The sequence below is a fragment of the Pseudophryne corroboree genome, chromosome 2 (assembly GCF_028390025.1).
Source record: "Pseudophryne corroboree isolate aPseCor3 chromosome 2, aPseCor3.hap2, whole genome shotgun sequence".
In the NCBI taxonomy this organism is placed as follows: Eukaryota; Metazoa; Chordata; class Amphibia; order Anura; family Myobatrachidae; genus Pseudophryne; species Pseudophryne corroboree.
The window spans coordinates 873441510-873465366 of record NC_086445.1 but is presented as its reverse complement, the minus strand read 5'-3'; the positions used below and the strand labels follow the sequence as shown (position 1 = coordinate 873465366).

Here is a 23857-nt window from a genome sequence, read left to right as displayed (position 1 = left end):
AACATAAAATGCTGATAAAAATAACCATCCATGGTTTCAAATCACAAGAACAATGCTACACACAGATCACCAATACATTGCATTTCTTAGACATGTATTTTCTGCAATTAATCTCCCACCAACATACGGAACTTTAAGTAATGAAATGTTCATATATTTACTCATTAAAATCTGCTTGTAAGAGCATGTCCATTATTTAGTACAACACTAGCAGCACACAGTTGCCACCAGAAATAAACAGAAGCTGCCATCTACATTGCCAAAGGGTAACTTCACTTCCATAGGGTGCTTCATCAGGTCTGAGGCAGGATGCCAATACAGACGGGCCAAACCAGCTTATTTACTTATGGTTGTTTACACTTGCTTACAAGTTATATAACCTGTAGGACAATGGTTCCTAAACTTTTTGGAATCGTGGCACTACAAAGTATCAGCATACTTTTCATGGCACCCCTGGGCCAAAAAAGTTTGTTACTGAGATACTCTACAAAATTAAAATTATGCTTATCTGTCATCTTTAATTGTAACTATTTTTGACTATGGACATGGTTGCACTTCCACTTGTCCACGTAGTATATGATTTTGGAAGCCAGCAGCACTAGTTTTGCCTATCATATAGCATTTAAATATGTAGTGGAACATCAACCCATTGCACCCCTGAGAGTGCCCTACAGCACCCAGTTTGGAAACCATTGCTGTGGGCTTTAGCTAATGAGCATGGTGACGGGGCACTCTATCTGGCATATCCAGTGAGAGTGGGCAGCAGTAAGGAGCAGGAGGAATGGCACACATTTCAATAGGATGTTGGTGTTATACAAGGGGAGTAGTTTATGTTTGTGGGTGTAAGCAATGGTAGGTACCAGGACAACTAAATGTTTAATGCGGAAGTGACTGATCAATTAAGGAAACTAAATATATTATATATATATATATATATATATATATATATATATATATATAATTAAAACCTCAAAACACGCACTCTCCATTTGAGTAATAAAAAGGTCCCCCGACCTAGAACGGAGTCAGTCTCCCATAAACAGCATGCGGCTTATAGTGCAGTGGTTCCCAAACTGTGTGCCTAGGCACCCTGGGGTGCCTCAGGACAATTGCAGGGGTGCCTTGGATTGGTGGTCCAGGACAAATGTAAATTATTTATGATCAGTGTAACAGGCAAAACCAGTGCAGGTGGCTGCCAATCATAATATGTGGACAAACAGAAGTAATTCCTGTCCCACACCACACAACTGAACCTAAGGATGACCTATAAACACAATTTACTTCATTTAATATTTATTCTAAATCTCTCAATAAAAAATGTTTGGCCTAGGGGTGCCGTGAAAAAAATTCTGATACTCTAGAACGCCATGATTCAAAAAAGTTTGGGAACCACTGTTATAGTGTCTAGTTGCCTGTTGATCTGTGCTAACAACTGGTTAATAAATCCAGCAATTTGGAGAGCAAAGCTGACGGCGATATGCGGCAACTTCAAACCTATATGTATATGTAAGTGCATGTTCACATGAGCGGGATAAACAAACTGCATTCCAAATGGTATACAGCAAGGTCAATACTGCTGGCAGGGAGCTTATGGATCAGTATCCTGAAAGATGCGGTTCTTACCCACGAGAACACTGCATGAGTATGGTCACTCATGTGAGCCAGCTGAAACAATATGAATAACAAATATGGATGTAACCTTTAGTGTGATGAAAAACCAATAACTTGTGTGACCTTTTCTTCATACAATCCGATAGGACAATGGTTCTTAAACTCAGTCATCAGGACCCCAAATAGTTCAAGCTATCCAGGTCACCTAGCAGGTGCACATGTGTACTCATTACTTACAGACACATAGGGGTCAATTCTATTCGGCAACTAAAGAATAGCGCCGGGAATTAGCTCCCGACGCTATTCAATTCAGCTAAAGTTAAGTCGGCGATGTCCCGTTCTCGCCGACTTAACAGGTAGTTTTGTCGGGAGAACGGGCATTCTCCGACTTAACTACCCGGCGCGAGGCTGATTCCCGACAGAATCAGCCTCGCGCCGGCCGCGAGGCAGCACTTTTGTCGGGTTTATTCTCTCATCCCCCGGGGATGAGAGAAGAATTCCCGACAATTGCGGGCAACTAGTAGCAGAATTGAATAGCGTCGGGAGCTAATTCCCGGCGCTATTCTTTAGTTGCCGAATAGAATTGACCCCATTGTGAAAGATCCACTGGTGGAAGAAATTATCTTTCTTGCTATTCTGTGTGGAGACCTGGAAAACATGCACAGTCTGCGGTTCTGGGGACAACGTTAGATAACCTATGAGGTAGGGTTTGCAAAACTTTTAACCTGCTTAAAATTCTAATCAAATCATTAAAGTCATGGCTAGTGTGTCTTTAACATGCTCAGCTAATCAGTAATAACACAAACTGTGTTTTGTTATAAAGCATTATAAAATTGTGCCTTTCAATATTACAGTTGATAATTTCCTTCAAAAGTAAATTAAAAAAAGTAAATATTCAACATCACCTTTGCACCTGCTACCTAAAGAATATACTTAATAAGTTCCCTCTGTTCAAATGACCTGGTGTTAGGATACATTGGAGAGACAACCAGAGTCTCACAAGGAATCTAATAAAAAGCCATGTGAGTGACTAAGTGAGTTTAACTAAGGTTACACTTCTGCCCTTTACAAGATTCAGACAAGGATTATTATGTATAATACTATAAATAAATGTACTGCATTATACTGTACACATAGTATGTGAAATGGTCTCTCTAAGTGCACAACCCATCTAAATTCATAACGGGATTTATTTATTATTAACGGCATGCAGTTACTATACCGGCTGTCGGGATCCCGGGGTTCAGGAAAAAATGCCGCCGACTGGAATCCCATCAAACGTGGGTTGTCACCAACCGAATTGGAATATAAACTGTGGTGTGGGAATCGCGAGCCTCTGGTCCTGAAGTGTGGCAAGCGCATTGAGCCCGCGAGGGTTCTCACTGCCGGGATTCCGACAAGCGGGAAGATGCTGCAAGTATAGTGACATCCCGTCTGTCACTATATCATATGCATTCCTTCATAATAAGGTTTTACTTTATGCCAGAGCAAAGAGGAGCACTTTCATCAGCAATATCTAAACTGCTCCAGGAAGTCAACAGGCAAGCAACTTTTTAGAAAATGACAGCTGTGGATCTGCAACTTAAGTCAGAGAATGCCGGTTCTCCCGACAGAACACCCTGTTTAGTCCGGGAGAACAGGCATTCTCCGACTTACCACTGCGCTGTATTAAATAGCCTCGGGAGCTAATTCCCGGAGCTATTCAACGGTCTTCGTATTGAATCCCCCATTTGAATTCTATTTAAAAGGACACCACTCTGTTCACTGATTTTCTGTATCCCCATACAATACTTTCTATTTCTGATTAACCAATAAACGTCTTATGTATTTATAATTAGGTACAAATTTATATTGCCCAGTGCAAGTCTTAAAATGACATTTCCCTGAAAGTGTTGTTGTAAAACAAGGATATCTGCAGAGATGTGCTTGCTGAATAAGGGGATTTACTCCCAGATGCTCTGATCGATAATTATTGCTCGGATAAGACAAGGAATTGTTTTACAATTTTCCATCAGCATTTTACCCCTGGGAGCCCAAATCTAACATTACATTCCCCCAAGCAAATCAAGGACACACTCTGAAAATAAATCCATTACACTACACTATATTACATTTGGTAGGCTGTTCACACATTACAAATTGCCTTATACTCAAATACAAGGTTAACTTCTCGGTATCACTTATTATTGCTATTTTTATATATTCTGCAAATTAGTAACTTTAAGGGCAAAACCAATTTTGTTAATGTATTTCTACAAAGTCCCCCCTTACAGGTACGGGCACATTTCTACTCCTGGACCTTCTACAAAGTTCTCCCATACATCAACGGTGGGGTTCACTCCCCTGGACTTTCTACAAAGTACTCCAAGATAGGTATGATGTGCCCTCATACATCTAGCTTCAATATGCCACACAGTGGGGCAGATGTATTAAGCCTGGAGAAGTGATACACCAGTGATAAGTGCAAGGTGATAACACACCAGCCAATCAGCTCCAATATGTAAATTGACAGTTAGGAGCGGATTGGCTGGTGCGTTATCACCTTGCACTTATCACAGCTTTATCACTTATCCAGGCTTTAATTAATCTGGCCCACAGTGTGATGTCTGGCATGAGTGAGCCCCCCGGTCCTACGAAGCTCTGCTAGGGGCATCTTTTTTTGCAATGCAATGTGACACGGATGCACCAGGAGACTGTGCAGACTCATGCGATATGTGACACTGGTATATATGTGCGCAACGGAGTCTGATACGAAGCACAATGGTACTTGGCATGGAAAAAAAGCCATGGCCGCTGCACTGGGGCACTTTGCATAGATTCAGAGACTGTCGCACACAGATATACAAGTGTCATACAGTTTATCAAATTAATCAGCACAGTCTCCTGGTGCATCCTACTCACTGCACTTTGCGACGAAGATGCACTTTCAGCAAAAAAAAAACGCCCAATGCTAGCACAGTGTATTAATTTCACTATACCAAACTATCCTCCTCCAAGGTGTAGGGTCAAATACAACCTTCCATATACAGAATGTAAGCAGATATGGGGCGGTATTCAATTACTACCGATGAAGCTTCGGGTGAAATTTCCCGTTGTTTCATTGATGTATATTCACCCAAAAACACACAGGTTTCGCTGAAAACCTTCGGATGAAAACAAGGCTGTTATCAGGGATTTTGCTTTGCCTGCCGGAGGCGCTGCCTTATCGGGGCTAATTAGATAGTTCCCCCTGGCGATACTCTTCACCTGACAGTATGTGCGGGTAATTGAGTATCCCAGATAGTATAGTCCTAGACTGTGATGGAAGTCACCATGGGTTACTGAAATGTCAGACAGTCGGGCTCAGATATACATTCGCTTTGGTAGCCATTGCATTACAGCACATTTGGAGATAAACGAGGGGATACCCAAAAGAAACAGGAATTAATGATTTATTAATTATTGGTACATTTTGAAAATTCACTCACCCTCAAAATACTCTCCACTTGTATCAATACATTTGTGCCACGTTTTTTTCCATTGCTCAAAACATTTTTTAAAGTCATGTTCATTGATGCCTTTTAGTACTTTTGCCTTTTTTTGTTTCACCTCTTCAATATCAGCAAATCTATTTTCCTTTAAGGTCTCTTTTCATCAGAGAGGAAATAAAAATAGGATTTTAATACCTACCAGTAAACCCTTTTCTCTTAGTCCGTAGAGGATGCTGTGGTCACTTCAAGAACCATGGGGTATAGACGGGATCCGCAGGAGACATGGGCACTTTAAGACTTTCAAAGGGGTGTAAACTGGCTCCTCCCTCCATGCCCCTCCTCCAGACTCCAGTTATAGGAACTGTGCCCAGGGAGACGGACATTTCGAGGAAAAGGATTTATTGTTAAACTAAGGTGAGATACATACCAGCACACACCTCAAGCACGCCGTACAACTTGGCATTCAACACAACGGCATGAACAACATCAGCAACAGGCTGACTATAAACGTAACACAACATGTGTGTAACCACAACTAATAACTGCAGATACAGTACGCACTGGGATGGGCGCCCAGCATCCTCTACGGACTAAGAGAAAAGGATTTACCGGTAGGTATTAAAATCCTATTTTCTCATACGCAGCTGGAGGGCCGCAGTTTGGACATGCCTGTCCTAGAGGATGCTGGGGTCACTTCAAGAACCATGGGATTTATACCAAAGCTCTAGAACGGGCGGGAGAGTGCGGATGACTCTGCAGCACCGATTGACCAAACATGAGGTCCTCATCAGCCAGGGTATCAAACTTATAGAACTTCGCAAAGGTGTTTGAACCCGACCAAGTAGCCGCTCTGCAAAGTTGTAATGATGAGAACCCCGGGCAGCCGCCCAGGACGAGCCCACCTTTCTGGTAGAATGGGCCTTCACCGATTTCGGTAACGGCAATCCAGCCGTAGAATGAGCCTGCTGAATCGTATGGCAGATCCAGCGCGCAATAGTCTGCTTGGAAGCAGGAGCCCTAATTTTGTTGTGAGCATACAGGACAAACAGAGCCTCCGTTTACCTAAACTGAGCCGTTCTGGCCACATAAATTTTCAAAGCTCTGACTACGTCGAGAAACTTAGATTCCAGCTAGGCGTCAGTAGCCACTGGCACCACAATAGGTTGGTTCAAGTGGAACGACGAAACCACTTTCGGCAGAAACTGACGAGTTCTCAACTCTGGTCTATCCTCATGGAAGATCAAATAAGGGCTCTTGTGAGACAAGGCCGCCAATTCAGACACCCGCCCGGTGGATGCCAAGGCCAACAGCATGACCACTTTCCAAGTGAGGAATTTCAACTCCACCTTTTGTAAAGGTTCAAACCAATGAGATTGAAGGAATTGCAACACCACGTTAAGATCCCACGGTGCCACAGGGGGCACAAAGGGAGGTTGGATGTGCAACACGCCTTTCACAAAAGTCTGAACCTCTGGAAGGGAGGCCAATTGTTTTTGGAAGAAAACCGATAAGGCTGAAATTTGTACTTTAATGGAGCCCAACTTTAGGCCCGCATCTACACCGGCTTGTAGAAAATGAAGAAAACGTCCTAGCTGAAATTTTTCCGTAGGAGCCTTCTTGGATTCACACCAAGACACACATTTTCTCCAAATACGGTGGTAATGTTTAGACGTTACTCCTTTCCTAGCCTGAATAAGAGTGGGGATGACTTCCTTGGGATACCCTTTCGGGCTAGGATCCGGCGTTCAACCTCCAAGCCGTCAAAGGAAGTCGCAGTAAGTCTTGGAACACGCACGGCCCCTGCTGTAACAGATCCTCCCTCAGAGGAAGAGGCCAGGGATCTCCTATGAGTAATTCCTGAAGATCTGGATACCAAGCCCTCCTTGGCAAGTCTGGAACAATGAGGAATGCTTGAACCTTTGTTCTTCTTATAATCTTTATCACTTTTGGAATGAGTGGAAGCGGAGGAAAGACGTACACCGACTGAAACACCCACGGTGTCACTAGGGCGTCCACTGCTATTACTTGAGGGTCTCTCGAACTGGAACAATCTCTCTGAAGTTTCTTGTTGAGGTGAAGCGCCATCATGTCTATTTGAGGAATTCCCCAACGACTTGTCACTTCTGCGAAGACCTCTTGATGAATACCCCACTCTCCTGGATGGAGATCGTGTCTGCTGAGGAAGTCTGCTTCCCAGATGTCAACTCCTGGAATGAAGATCGCTGACAGAGCGCTTGTATGCCTTTCCCCCCAACGGCGAACCTTTGTGGCCTCTGCCATAGCCGCTCTACTCTTTGTTCCGCCCTGGCGGTTTATGTATGCTACTGCTGTTATGTTGTCCGACTGAATCAAGACAGACTGATTGCGAAAAAGATGTTCTGGAAGCTTTCCCCCTGTGTGACTGCTCCCCAGCCTCGGAGACTCGCATCTGTGGTCACTAAGATCCAGTCCAGAACCTGCGTCCCTCTAGGAGGAGAGATCTGTGCAGCCACCACAGGAGTGAGATTCTGGTCTTGGAAGACAGGGTTATCCTTTGGTGCATGTGCAGATGGGACCCGGACCACTTGTCCAACAGGTCCCACTGAAACACTCTGGCATGCAATCTGCCAAACTGAATGGCCTCGTAGGCCGCCACCATCTTCCCCAGCAACCGAGTGCATTGATGGATCGATACTCTTGGTGGTTTCAGAATTTATTTGACCAGGCTCTGAATTTCCAGAGCCTATTCCACTGGAAGAAAAACTCTCTGTAGTTCTGTGTCCAGAATCATTCCTAAAAACTACAGCCGTCTCGTCGGAACCAACTGCGATTTTGGCAAGTTTAGGAGCCAACCCTGTTGCTGCAGAATTGTCAGGGATAGCGTAACGTTCTGCAGTAATTGTTCTCCGGATCTCGCCTTTATCAGGAGATCGTCCAAGTACGGGATAATTGTGACTCCTTGCTTGCGCAGGAGAACCATCATTTCGGCCATTACCTTGGTGAAAACCCTCTGAGCCATGGACAGACCAAACGGCAACGGATTGGTAATGACAATCCTGAACAGAAAACCTCAGGTAAGCCTGATGCAGAGGATAAATGGGAACATGTAAGTAGGCATCCTTTATGTCCACAGACACCATAAAATACCCCTCCTCCAGACTGGAGATCACTGCCCGGAGAGATTCCATCTTGAATTTTAATTTATTTAGGTAGAAATTGAGGGATTTGAGGTTCAGGATTGGTCTGACTGAGCCGTCTGGCTTCGGGACCACGAACAGGCTTGAATAAAAGCCTTCTCCCTGTTGCGGCGGGGGAATGACTTGATTGAGACACAATTTTTGTATTGCGGCGCATACGACCTCCCGGTCCGGAAGAGAAGCTGGTAAGGCCGATTTGAAAAATCGTCGAGGGGGAACGTTTTGAAACTCCAGTTTGTACCCCTGGAACACTATTTATAAAACCCATGGGTCCAGGGCCGAACGAGCCCAGAACTGACTGAAGAACCTGAGACGTGCCCCCACCGGTGCGGACTCCCGCAGAGGAGCCCCAGCGTCATGCGGTGGATTTGGCAGAAGCCGGGGAGGACTTCTGCTCCTGGGAACCGGCCACAGCCGGTGATCATTTACCTTTTCCCTTTTCTCTAGTAGCAAGGAAGGAAGACCCTCGGCCCTTTCTGTATTTATTGGGCCGAAAGGACTGCATCTGATAGTGGTGTGCTTTCTTTTGTGGTGCAGGCACATAAGGTAAAAAATGATGACTTACCCGCGGTAGCCGTAGATACCAACTCAGCGAGGCCGTCACCAAACAATACACCACCTTTATACAGTAGAGACTCCATAGCTTTCTTAGAGTCAGCATCTAGAGGCCAATATCCCTTGCAGCTTCCTTTAGGTAGACTGCAGCGTTCCTGATATAACCTAGTGCCAAAAGAATGCTATCCCTATCCAGGATATCTATTTCAGATGACAAGTTATCTGCCCATCTTTCGATAGCACTACTCACCCGCGCAGATTCAATGGCTGGTCTGAGTAGCGTACCCGTGGTAAAATAAATGGATTTCAATGCCTACGATCCGCAGGATCCTTTAGGGCTGCCGTGTCAGGGGACGGAAGAGCCACCTTTTTGGACAGCCGTGATAGAGCTTTGTCCAGAATGGGGGGTGACTCCCATTTTTCCCTATCCCCAGAGGGAAACGGATACGCCACTTGAATCCTTTTGGGAATCTGAAACTTTTTGTCAGGATTTTCCCAAACCTTTTCACAAAGTGTGTTTAGTTCATGAGAGGGAGGAAACGTTACCTCAGGTTTCTTTCCTTTATACATACAGACCCTAGTATCAGGAACAGTAGGGTCCTCAGTGATAGGTAATACGTCTTCTATAGCCACAATCATGTACTGAATGCTCTTTGCCAATACTGGATCTTATCTGGCATCACTATAGTCGACACTTGAGTCAGTGTCCGTGTCAGTATCCGTGTCTGCCAGCTGGGTAAATTAACGTTTTTGTGACCCCGAGGGGGTCTGGACTTGTAACAACACATCCTCTACGTATTTCTTCCAAGCCTGGTTCTGAGAATCAGATTTATCCAATCTCTTATTTATCAGAGCCACATTAGCATTCAGAGCACTCAAAACATTCACCCAATCAGGTGTCGGCGGTGCCGACAGGGTAACTCCCACAGCCGTTTGTGTCCCTAACATAGTCTCCTCCTGAGAAGAGCCTTCAGCCTCAGACATGCCGACACACGTGTATTCACCACTCACAGACACACTGGGCAGATAGGGAACAGACCCACAATAAAGCCTGTCAGACACAGAGGGAGTTTGTCAACTCACAACCCAGCGCTTAACCCGGTTCTGACACAGTAACAGAATGTCCCAGACCTGCAGCGCTTTTATATAACTGATATTGCACCAAAAATCACTGCCCCCCCCCCCCCCCTCCCCGTTTTGCACCCTGTTACTTGTACAGCAGTGTGAGGAAGGACCAGCATCTCTGCAGCTTCTGTGAAGAGAAAATGGCGCTGATGTGAGCTGTGTGGACTAAGCCCCGCCCCCATAATGGCGTGCTTCAGCCCCGCTATTATTCCAAAATCTTTATACTGGCGGGTGTTTGGACAGAGGTTTGGCACCTTGACCCCTTTTGCCAGTCACTTTTTTTAGAGGTTAATTTGCTGCCCAGGGTGCCCCCCCACCCCCACCCTGTAGTGCCGCTGAGTGTGGGAGCATGGCACGCAGCGTGGCCGCTGTGCGGTACCTCTGAAGCCGTCACTGAAGTCTTCTGTCTTCTTCTACTCACCTGTCTTCTGACTTGTGGCTCTGCAAGGGGGGTGACGGCGGACTCTGGGAACGAGCATCTAGGCATACCTAGCGATCAGACCCTCAGGAGCTAATGGTGTCCTGTAGCCAAAGAAGCAGAGCCTTTAAACTCACAGAAGTAGGTCTGACTTCTCTCTCCTAAGTCCCACGAAGCAGGGAGACTGTTGCCAGCAGTTCTCCCTGAAAATAAAAAACCAAGTCTTTTCAGAGAAACTCAGTAGAGCTCCTCAGAGTGCATCCAGTCTCACTGGGCACAGATTCTAAACTGGAGTCTGGAGGAGGGGCATAGAGGGAGGAGCCAGTTCACACCCCATTGAAAGTCTTAAAGTGCCCATGTCTCCTGCGGATCCAGTCTATACACCATGGTTCTTGAAGTGACCCCAGCATCCTCTAGGACGTAGGAGAAAAACAGTTGCACGGGGCAAGATCAAGTGAATATGGTGGGCAAGGCAAAGATGTTATGTCGTTTTGGTTATAAATTGCTTAACACTCCTCATTGTGTGCGCAAGTGCGTTGTCATGATGGAAGAACCAGTCACCCGTTCAGCACAAGTTGTGACTGAATCTTTTCAAAACTTACAAATTAAAAGTTTGTATGACAGTTTGACCCTGGGGTACAAATTCTGAGTGCACAATCCCTCTCACATTCTTGTGAGCACGTTGTTCGTGTGATTTCAGCCATCACAAAAATAGGAGAGTTAATAACTCGTTGGGGAAAAAAAAAAATCACTGCAGTCAAACGCTACTTTCCCCAGCAACGTCAGCGGGGATACTGGTTCGGAAGGGTTCCGCAAACATTCACATAGCGGCGGAAGCCTGTGATACAAGCGTCCCGCCCTCTAGAATAAGATTTCAGTTTCTATTGGGTACTACCTTGAAGATAGAAAGATAGCTAGATAGATTTTTCCACTCTATTATAAAAAGATGACACTCTCCGGATATTTTTAATGGTCATGACATCATGCCGATGATAAAGATTCACACAGAATCGAAACAAGTATGTACTACAGGCCACATCAAAGGGAAGCATATGGACTGAAACAAAACTCAGGTAGGCTTTGGCATTTAAGCATTTATTATGAGGAGTTTAGAATCCCGACAAGGGCAAGGTAATTATGCTATGCCCTCTCCCCTACCCCTCCTTTGCCGCAGCCTAACCCTAACCTTCAACCTCCCCAAAGCCTAACCCTAACCTCCCCCCCAGTGGTGCCTAAACCTAACCTCCCCCCACCCCAGCCCTAACCTGCCCGCTATACTTACGACCGGGATGCCAGTTGTCGGGATCCCGGCTGTCGATCTCCTGACACTGTCGGGATTACTGCGTCGGTATGCTGACTGGTGTCAGGATTCCAGCGCCTGTATTCTGTCTACAGGAATCACAACAGTCGGTATCTTAACTGCATGCCATTATGGGACCTAATGTGTGCCAGGAAACCATTCCACATGCCATTATACCACCGCCAGTGTACACCTGGTGACAAAAGACAGGTTTACACTACTTTCCAACTCTACCAAATGTATGTTGCTGCAGAAAGCAAGAATCAGACAACGCAACATTTTCCAATATTGAACTGTCCAGTTTTTGTGAGCTTATGCCCAATGTTACCTCATGTATTTCACAGAGCTTCAGCTCATGAGATGTTTCATTTTACTCTGCACACCATCCTATAATGCACATGAAAACCCGAGAACATCTGCAATTTCTTTTTCAGTCTGTTGATTGATCATTCTGTTTACTGAATAACTTAGTTGTGTCTGCAATTACTTTATGCATGGAGTTATTTATTGGCTGAACACCCAACATGCTGTGGCCCAATAAAGTGGTCACAGCATGTGTGTGTTTGTATAAATACAGACACATCAGTGATCACAAAATACGGCCTAGCGTGTATTTTTATGCACTACAGGCAAAAAATTAGTGGGTCTCACAGGACACGGTCTCACTGACTGGGTGTGCCTCAGCCAATAGCAACCCTCAGTGTCTGACATGTAGAGACCGCTCCGAGCAGCAGCAGGCACCATATCCCCACAGCCCTGCCGAAGTCATGCTCCCTCTGACAGCGGACCATGGAAGTAGCACCCACTTCTAACACTTTTACCCTGCATTCTGCTGGCTCCCGAGTCCTCGACTCCTGCTGCAAGCAGCCTCCGACTGTGGTCCTCCTCACCAGTGACTCTTCTGGAAAACCTTTGGGCTGAACTCCCATCTGACTGCAGCGGTTCTCTTCCCCCGAAACTACTGCCTCTGGAACTCTGCATGGCATTTCTCCTACTACTTGCCCGCGACCCATTTGGACGGAACGGACTTCATTGCCTGCATCCTGCTGCCTCTAAGGTGCTAAGTGACCCGCTGAGAAACCTGCGCTACTGTACTTACCTGGGAGTGGAGTGACGGGGGGAGGGGGACCTTACTCTCTAATCTGGAACTGCTCCATGTACTAGCTGTTCAATTGTACTCCGTGCAAGTATCTAGCCTGCTCTGGACCTACTGTCCCTGAACCGAGTTGAACTGCTTCCAAGCTCTTATTACAGCACCCCCACTGGCACACCTTGGGAGTACCTGCAGGAAATGGGGACCTGTACTTTAGCTCTGCAACTTTCTTCTCTAGCCTAGCATCTCTGTAGTTCTCTCCCCTCCCAACTCCTGCCCTGGGTCCTTCCTCTACTCTACATATGTAAGCAGCTGCAGGGTTCCCCGTCCTGGCCACCTATATTCAGCAAAAGTGTAGTCTCTCACCTTCCCTTACCGCCCTTCTTCCTTCCTACCCAATGAGGGATTCAGGGGGAAGGGGTGAACAGGACAACCATCCACAGTACAGCCACCACAGTGTCAGTCATCACCCAAAGTTTTTTTTGTGCTGGCTTAGCAAATGATTTTCTGTTGTGCACAGATGTCTGCCCCTAAACACCACCTTGCCTGTAATACTGCCCCGGCTGCTATTTATCCTTACCCCCAGCACTGCCTGCCCTTAACCCACTCCCTACCCGCAGCACTGCCTGCCCTTATTCCCCTCTACCCCAAAATCCCCCTGCCTCTACCCCAAGTCAGGGGTACCTGGAACCACAATTTTTTTCCCTCAGCACGATCACTGTATGTGCATATATGAATGAATGAATGAATGAATGAATGAATGAATGAATGAATGAATGAATGTACATCAGTCAGCCATAACCTGGTCCATGGGTTGTCTTTCCTTGGACGGCTTTGGTAGATACTAAGTACTGCATACCAGGAACACCCAACAAGATCTACTATTTTGGAGATGCTCACTCGTCTTAATAGTTTGGCACTTGCCACAGTCACTCAGATCCTTATGCTTTCCCATTTTTCATGCTTCCAACACATCAATTTCAAGCACTGAGTATTTGCTCGCTGCCAAATACATTCTACCCCTTACCTATCAGTGGCTATAGGGGGTATCCAATTACATGCACAAACTGATAAAAACTGGCAATTATTTTACCGATGGTAATTATTGGGCTATCCATTTCTAGCCTGTTTTTATCGGCCCAAAAATTTCCCATTTACACATGTCATAACACATGGGATCCGGGACAATTATCTGTAAACATGTGTTTTCACAGATTATGCTTCGCACAATCCTTGGTAAGTGTCGGCATCGGGGGCTAATTGGATAGTGAATCCATTATCCTTGGTAAATTACTGTGGATAATAAATGGATATAGCCCCCTTAATGTTATGACTGATGGCTCTGTGTGTTTAGTTTGAATGCAGACATCAGCTCATGAAACAATGTAAAAATGCATCTTGCCGGTTGTTTTCCTTAGGCGCTGGTACTGGCTATGATTGACTGCTACCTCAGTTCACCATCATGTCCCCCCAGCTACAGTCACCAGGACATTTTCATTTTTCTACATTACCAAACCTACTTACATAAAAGTGACATGAATATATTTAAGATATGAATGATGTCAAATATATCCTTATAGTTGGAGAGCAGTGATGTGTGCACACAGGCAAATAAGAATTCACCTTCTGTCTAAATTTCTGTAGAAATGATCTATCTGTACAATAATGATCAATAATTATCTGTCATTAAGCGGATGGTTGAGCTATTCATACTGCAATATCAGCTAAATAATGAAAGGATTTACAAGTAGACTGATAGCCTTTCCTAGTCCCGGACTTTTGAAAGTGACAAGGGAAGGTAACCCTCCTGTCTAGCAGCCTAAACACATAAATATATATATATATATATATATATATTAGTGTTCACTCTAGGCTGTTTTAGCAGGGCGCCCGTTTTTTAGAAGGCAAAACCCGCCCTGCCCCTGTCACTTTGGAAATAGACACTGCGGTTGGCAGTGTACAGCACCATGTCACTTTATCTATTCCCATGAAGAAGATATTCGAAACAGCTGTCGGAATGATAAGTACTCATTGATCTGTTCATGTTGCTACCATCATGTGTGCTATATGCTTGTTGCCTTTTTTAATGAATTTTTTGGACAAGCAAAACCTCTTTTTGCATCTAAGCTGTGTTCTGGTTCTTCTGGGTTCAATCGCTTTTGTGGTTATTCTTGGATTTTTTCTATATATATATATATATATATATATATATATATATATATATATATATATATATATATATATATATATTAGTGTTCACTCTAGGCTGTTTTAGCAGGGCGCCCGTTTTTTAGAAGGCAAAACCCGCCCTGCCCCTTTTGCGGCGCCCTGCTAGAACAGCCGCCCGCTTCCTGCCCTCCCAGCGTGTAAAGATGCCGTGCGCATGCGCGTGGCATCCATTCACGCATTGGGTGAGAGCTGGGGGAAGCCCAGCACCGACGGAGGTGCTGGGCACGCCCCCAAAAGTGACGTCACCGGCCACAGACGCCCTCTATAGTAGCGTCTGTGGACCGCACTGCCCACTAAAAAGACGGGGCGTGATCACGCCCCCTAATTTGCATGGCCGCCCCCCTGCTTCGGGCGCGCGTGCCATTGTGCCCCCGAATTCCGGCGCCCTACCCCTGCCTCATCCTAGGGGGAACACTATAATATATATATATATATATATATATATATAAAATAATACACACACACACATAACAATATGTTGTCCATAAATACTGTGAATGTGTAAAATGTGCACAGAGTGTAACAAGATTGCAATTGTGTACATCAACTTCAATGGGGTCGATTCAATTCAACGGGAATTGAATGGCACCAGGAGAGGAGGTCCTGGCGCTAACTAGGTCCGCAATACTGTTTTGTGCCCTAGCGCGGGGCACTTACGTCTGAGAATGCCCGTTCTCGCAACTAAACACCCTGTTTAAGGTGCAAGTACTGACATTCTCCAAAATAGCAACGCGCTGAATTGAATATCACCAGTAGCTCCTTCCCAACGCTATTCAATTCGCATTGAATTGAATCGATCCCAATGTATAATGTATTCTCTCTCTAGGGAGAATTAAATTATTATCGCCGCCCAATCTCCCATCTAAAGTGACGGGAAAAGTGCCATTTGGGCCCTAAAACAGGTCACTTTTGTCACATTTCAGCTCGCCACCCACGGAGGTGCAAGCTGAAATGCCGGAGCCAGCAGCTGGTCGCGCCAGATAGGAGCAACAATTGAATAGCTTTAGTCAGGCGCACAGGAGGGTCAGTAGTCAACAGTTTAAGTTGTTATAAATCTGAGCTATAATATGTATTTATTTTATCAGATTTACTTCACTAACTAGATTCAACCAACAAATCAAATTTTAGGTAAAGTAATTGAGGTATACATACATTTCTAAAGGGTTCACAAACATTCTGTCACTTGCAATTTATGACATAAACTCGGACCAGTGGTCTCCGTTCCAAGTAACTCCTCATGCTACTAAAGAAGGAGAGTAGGTCCATTTCACCAAACAAACAAAAGATGTCAGTTTTCTACTTAAGGTGTTATTTGTATCTGTAGCTTGATGTATGAACCTTGGAGGGGTGTGGTTCGTTTTATCGACAGTGTCTAGGTTGACAATGTTTAGGTCGACCACTATAGGTCGACAGTCACTAGGTCGACATGGATGGAAGGTCGACAGGGTTTCTAGGTCGACATGTGCTAGGTCGACAGGTCTAAAGGTCGACGTGAGGATTTTTAATTTTTTTTGGTGTCGTTTTCTTTGTAAAGTGACCGGGATCCCAAATTAGTGCACCGCTTCACTCGCCATGCTTCGGGCATGGTGCCTTCGCTTGGCACACTTTACCATTCCAATCGTAGTCCACGTGGATCGTTAAGTAAGAAAAAATCCCCCCCCCCCAAAAATGTGAAAAACTCATGTCGACCTTTAGACCTGTCGACCTAGAAACCCTGTCGACCTTCCATCCATGTCGACCTAGTGACTGTCGACCTATAGTGGTCGACCTAAACATTGTCGACCTAGACACTGTCGATCTTCAGACCGGATCCCACCTTGGAGTACACACATTAGTCTCTAAACAGTCATTGAAGTTTACATCGTTCAGTAACAAGCCTTTGGACCATGGCCCTTTGGTATTAAATAGACCTCATACCTACAGCTAGTCATGGCAAACCTCACCAGAGACTTGTGTATGCTCCACTGTACATGGAAACAGTGCTTGTTTGCATTCACAAGATTTATCACCCTCTTATTGCATAGAATTTCCACTAGCTGCATAGCCAAGAGCCTCTAACAGATAATACGTCTCTAAAATAATCAGAACAATTCAATTGTTGTTCTGATCGGGCGCGAGTCACTTTATAAGCACCCAAATAGATGGGTTTGAGCTGCAAATAGCGGCTAATCCTATCTAATGATCTAATGTCTTAGTTTGGGTGCCCAAACCACGGACCTTGAACACATTTCTTCGTGCACCTCAGGAGGCTGTGAGAAGAAATATCACCCCTCCGCGGCTAACTGGTGTCTAAACAGAGCAACAACTGAATTGCTCTGTTCTGCACCTCCCAGTGGTAGAGGCGGGGGAAAACTGAATTGTCCCTTAATGTTTTAACAAGTAATTTAAACTTTGCTCAGTTTATTCAAGGGGGCAAATTCAATTCAAAGCAATGCGTCACCAGGCCTAGCGCCGTTGTTTGGCTGTCTATATAACCCTCCCCTCTGCATCCGAACTTTAACCCCACCCCACCTAACCCTAACACCCCACCCGCCCAGCCTAACCGTAACCCTCCACCCCCCACATCCTACACCAACAGTCTAACCCTATCCCGCCCCAGCATACTTCCGTTCAAGATTCCAGTGTCGGCATTCTGAGAGGTATCGGGATTCCAGCGCCAGTCTCCTGACCACTTACATCCCGTCCGTCGGGATGCCATCTACATCCCAAAAGAACAATTTTGATTAAAAGAAATGCTTTTACGAGAAACACAGAAACAATTGGTGCACATCAGCCACATACCATGATATAAAGAAACTTTTTCAGCTGTCAAACAATGACAGGTTACCCATTGGTGTGAGTAATGATGGCATATCAAAGGTGATAAGGTTGGGGGATGGAGTCAATGGAAGTCATTACATTCACATATTTGCAAATCAGATGTAACGATTGTGAGTGAACAGAGCAGACAGCTTCCAAAAGACGTCACCATTCCATCACCACTCCCGACTATAAGCACAACAGGAAATGGGTATGGGTTCACTGAAACCAATAGTCATTCACATGCTTTAACAGGTGTGAAGAGCTAGTAAATGCATGTTTTGTAACATCAGCGGGTAACACTTAAGGAATGGGAAGAAATTTGTACGCAATGATGCATGTGCAGCACTCCTTATGTTTTTAAACCACTGTCAAAGACAGTAATCAGGACAACCAAAAGGCTTCTGGAGATGTATCAGAAGCCACACTTGTGATATCTTTTCGGAGTAGCCCGATAGGTCAGGTCATTCCCCTGATCTCTGCCTAGACCTGCAGTAAAACATCAAAAGCAGACAATAATACGAATCATTAAAGACGTTTACTGACTTCATATGATTTTGAGAAGATTATACACACCCTCCTGAAGCTTTAAATTAGTTACTTGGTTATGTTCGGTTCTCAAAAACAGTATCTTACTGGCTATTCGGCTCTCACATGTTTTGGATAGCCAATAAGATAAATCCAAACATGCGCTAGTTTGGCGAAAAGAACCAAGTCAGTGCAAAACCTTTAGCTCTACTTTAAATATGTCTTCTGGGCATTTCAGTCAAATTTACAATATCAGGCAGAGTTGTTTATTGTCATGCTCTGTTATGCGTTGTGTACTGCATACATGAAGGAAGCCACAAAGTTAAGCTATTGTAGAAGGGCATATACAAGTAAATAACTACATTTTAATAAAAATTAAAACCAGGGCCTGGATACATGTCTTATAACAGGCAGAGCAGCTTATTAAATCTGCGATTTCAGAACACGAAGCAGAAACTGGTGACTATGCACACTGCTCTTTCATTCAGCTCCTGGCAATCATAGCATGTAGTGTTCACAGTAAACATATGTGTAGCTTCCTCATTTGGGAAGCATATCCTGTGAGGTCATCACAGTGACATCACAGAACTTCCCCAAAAAGGGCACTGTATTAGGAAACAAAGCTTTAGGCCTGTGTAAGTTTCCCCTGTGGGCGTCGACGCACCGCTTGGGGGGGCACAGTCCGGACAACGGAGGTGTGTCTGGACCATTTGTGGGATGGGCCACGGCTGCTGAGTGACATCACACGCAGCCACTGCGACCCAAAAGACAGTTGGCCGTCCACTGCCATCGCAGCTAGACTGCGTAAGCAGGTGGCATACCTAACCATCCGAGCGCTTTGCTGCTGAGCGAAGCGTTCGCATTGCTGGCAGGGGGAGGGCAGCAGGGCCGGATTTGCCCTGTGCTGGGCGTCCCAGCATATGTTAGTGTAAATGGTTGTAGTCGAATAACTACAATTCATGCTGAATTAGGCCATATGTTACAAACAATATAAAAAAAGAAAAAATACTTCAGATAAATTTACACAGCCATATTTATCCTTTAAATTTAAAATAAGCTTCACATAGTACTGTAGGTATCCCCTCACACTAGCTGTTTACATGGAAAGGCAAGCTAATCATATTTATTCCAATACGCTAATAAAAGAAAGCCCAGCCTGTAGGGATATTTTAATGCAATAGTCACTAGTAACTAATCAGCAATTAGTTGTGATCAATACAAGGTAGACAACAGAAACAAATGCATGATGGGCTATGGTACACTTGTACTTGGTCAGTAAATAATCTTTTTTGGCCTGTACATGATAACAAGTGTGATCCACCCTCTGACACTGCAATTCTTCATTGGATAGTCTGCTACAGCAGATACATATTGCAACAAGAACCAGTCTCGAAAGATGCAAAGAGGGTATTCTTATTCCTCACACTTAATGCATGTAGGTAAAAGTTACAAAAGATCTGTTTTTAAGTAAATCAACAGCATTCAGTCATCACACTGGCTGAGCTCTTCATTTGGAAGCATGTCTAAAGTGTCTTTTTCCCTTCTTAGTATACAGTTACATAATCCATTAACAAAATACTGCCAACAGTCAGTGATATGCACTGGATCCTACTAAATTCATAGGAGATTGATCAATTATGGGCGATGTATGCGAAGTACAGTTCCGGCTCGGCAAATCATATCCTTCAACATCAAAAAATAAAGGCACAGTACTTTACATAAATGTGCATAGCTGGCCCCATAATGGGATTGCCCCACAGAATATTTGTCACTGTGGTCTCGGGATACAAAATTCAGCAAAACAATAACAAAAAAAACAAAACAAAAATTTTTTTTTTTAAATATATTAGTATTTCTCTCTTCTTTAGGGTAAAAATTCAAAAAGAGGGCCTTCTGGCGCAGATTAGTAACAGACATATTGGTTATGGATCAATGGGTCGACCTGCATTAGGTCGAAAGTAAAAAGGTTGACATGGTCAACACATGAAAAAGGTCGACACATTAAAATGGTCAACATGAGACAGCTCGACAGGACAATTTTTTTGCATAACATTATTATTTATATATTAACAAGTTTTTATATAGCGCACACATATTCCGCAGCGTTTTACAGGGAATATTGGCCCATTCACAACAGTACCTGCCCCCAGTGGAGCTTACAATCTATATTCCCTACCACACGTACACGCACACCCATTCACCCTAAGGTTAATTTTGTTGGGAGCCAATTAACCTAACAGTATATTTTTGGAATGTGAGAGGAACCCGGAGTACCCAGAGGAAACCCACGCAAGTACGGGGAGACTATACAAACTTTGCACAGTTAGGGCCATGGTAGGAATTGAACCCATGACCTCAGTGCTGTGAGGCAGTAATGCTAACCATCACACCATCCGTACTGCCCGTGACCAGGAACCCGTGTCCCCTTGCATGGCTCACATTGCTCCGCTACCGCTGCACAGGTTACTATTCCCAACTGTAGTCCACGTGGATGGTAATGTATGAAAAACTAAAAAAAGTCATGTCATCATTTTTCTGTGTCGACCATTTCAATGACATAATCCATGTCTACCTACCATCCAGATACCATACTATCAAAGATTATAATGTTTTAGTTATGAATATCCATTGTAAAATAAATCTATTACCCTTATTGCCTTTCATGTGACTAGATGAGATTACATTTTTGACCACTCTCTAAAAAATTATTATGTCATCAAAGATCAAAAGCCAGTAAGAACATACTGTATGCATCAACCAATCAAGTAATTAAGATTAACTCCAGAAAATCATTACATTTTAAAAAACAAGTTGGCAATACATACATAAGGGATAGCAGAGGGGAAAAAAAATTCAAAGAACTTAGGAGCAAGGTGACATAAAATACCTCCTTGCAAAAGACCGATTTTCACTGTGTATAGCCACGGTGCTAAGCACAATGACAACTGTGAAAAACATGTTTACAGATGTTGATGGCAAGCTTGTCACAGTGATCACTCAGCAATGGATCCAAACACATGTCATGAGCCCTAAGAGCAACATCACATGCGGACAAAAACCTGATAACACCTATATATCATGTAAGCTACTGACAATTCCAACAAAACATGTTGCTGGCAGCAGAAACATCATATTCATGTAAGCACTGCAAAACATTTATGCATTCGTTAGGTGGGGCTGGAAAGCAGGGTAAAGACAATGAGAATGATTTGCTTTGTGATTAAATGTAAGTATGTGGTGCCACCAACCTTCCTCTCAGCTCCTTCCGCTGCCTTCCCAGGCCTCCCCTCCTCCCTCCAATAACATTTACAGTAACAAACACACATCCAGGCTGTTTGTCAGGAGAGGATAGTGGAGATCTGCAGCATTGCAGCACTCAAGATACAAACATAGAAACAGATAGAAAGCAGAAGAGAGGCAGGAAACATTCCCAGCTATGGCTCATTTTAGCTGTTAACCTTGGCACTGCCACTTACATTACAAGGCAATGACTGGCTTTACCAATACGCCAAGTGACGTAAAAACTGCAGTACTGAAACACTGTGAAAGGGCCACCTTCAACTCTGCCAGCCCTCCTAACACATCAACAACATTTACATAATGCCCCAAATAGACAACAGGGTCACACGGAGCAGCCCATCTACTTGCTGCATTGTAGGAACCTCTGGCAGGCAAAGGGTTCCAGGTCACTTCTATTATGGTCACTGGGCCTTCTGAAACTTTAGTTAACATGTATTTTATATATAATGGTAAAAGCTCCCAAAAAAATAAAAAAGTGTCAGATATTATTAACACACATGAATCTGTTCTATAGAAGATGGGATACCATCAGGAGCCTTAATCAAAAACAATCTAGCTGTCACTGGTCATAGTAAGGGCGATCCCAATAATCTCACTCACTGACAGGGGAGCAGACCCACCAGCACCACATACAACTTTAGCAGGAGTTATAAAGCTGGACAGTATAAGTGTGTGTTATATATCTATATATATTCTACAGGAGTATAGCAGTGGGTGGTGCTTGCTACAAGGGCTTTGACACTTACATGCACAACGCATTATAGGCATTGGGCTGTCAGTATAATTTTCATGGCAGCTCTACACACACGGGGAGTGCCCCCATTCGGGTAATACCACAGTGCCATTTGCTCTGCCCCGCAGCTCATGCCTATATCCCAGCAGCACCCACCAGGGAAGGGCAAGGCCTGATCTGTCCTTCTCCATGGCCGGGCCTGGGAGCAGCAGATCCTGTGTCCCCGCATTACATGCTGGCAGTGCCGGCGGAGCAGCAGCCCCTGCGCCAGGCCGCAATACACATGTTACAGAAGCAGCGCATTTACCTTCCTCGGAGCGCTGGTCGGGGCGGCCTCGGCCAGATCCCAGCAGCAGCAGCAGCAGGGCGAGCTGGGGAGGGGCGGGCGAGGAGAGGGTGCTGCGAGCACCGGAAACAAAGGCCGGCCTGTGCTGGGAGTGTGGGCGGGGAGAGCGGGAGCAGGGGGCGGCCTGCAGAGGTGACTGGGCTCCCGGCCCGCCTCTCTCTCCCCCAGAAGATGGCGCCTCTCTGGGAACGGGCGGAACGGAGGCGGCGGCCGGGAGCGCTGCGCACAGTCACCACACCGCACACACACCAGGAAGGGACCGAGGGAGCCACCGCCCACAGCCCGGCCCCCTCTCCGCCCAGCCCACTCAACCAGCCGCCCTGGGACCATTGCAGCCGGAGACCCCTGCCTCCAGCCCGTGCGACTGCCAAGCGTCCCGCACCCCACTCGCCGCCCTGCAGGTCTCCGCTGCCACCACCCCGCTCGGAGCGCAGCCTGCAACTTCCCAGGCGTCTTATTTACTAACGTGTTCTGTTCCTGTATAATCGCAGCATGCCGCACCGTGTGTCCTGTGGGGACATCAGATGGTGGAAAAATGGATTATTAAAATAGATATATTTATCTCTATATGGACCTGGTTCCGATCCGGACGCAACTCTGAGCGGCTGCAGCAGCCAGATCTGCTACATTGTGCTAATAATGCACGTATCTGCATGCGTATAGTCGTTTGTCAGCCACAACAATTAGCAATTTACATGCCCATACACTAGACCACAGGTTCTCAAACTCGGTCCTCAGGACCCCACACAGTGCATGTTTTGCAGTTCTCACAGAATCACAAGTGAAATACTTAGCTCCACCTGTGGACCTTTTAAAATGTGTCAGTGAGTAATTAATACACCTGTGCACCTGCTGGGTGACCTGCAAAACATGCCCTGTGTGGGGTCCTGAGGACCGAGTTTGAGAACCCCTGCACTAGACGATATTATGAACAATTTGGCCGTTTCCTACGGATCAGAACTACAAATCGTTCATAATAGTGCAGATTGTTCAGTGTCTGTGAACGATAACGATCATGATGCGCGGCCTGCTGGTCGTTGGATGTAGCCACTCCCAGATCTAAAGGTGGGTACGCACTGTCAATCACCGCCGGCCACCGCAGTATGTGTACGGGCGGTCGGCTGACCGCCGTACACACACCGCGACGCGCCAATATATCGTTAGATATATTGGC

The 23857-nt window shown here is 45.2% G+C and overlaps 1 protein-coding gene across 1 annotated transcript in view; it reads right to left on the bottom strand.

The window, feature by feature from the left end:
• Positions 1 to 23036, bottom strand: part of TAOK1 (TAO kinase 1) — a 164900-nt gene extending 141864 nt beyond the window's left edge. Inside the window, exon 1 of the mRNA XM_063955938.1 lies at positions 22645 to 23036. The gene's annotated coding sequence lies outside the window, so the exon portion shown is untranslated. The remainder of the gene's footprint in view (positions 1 to 22644) is intronic.
• Between the last annotated feature and the right edge of the window lie 821 nt (positions 23037 to 23857).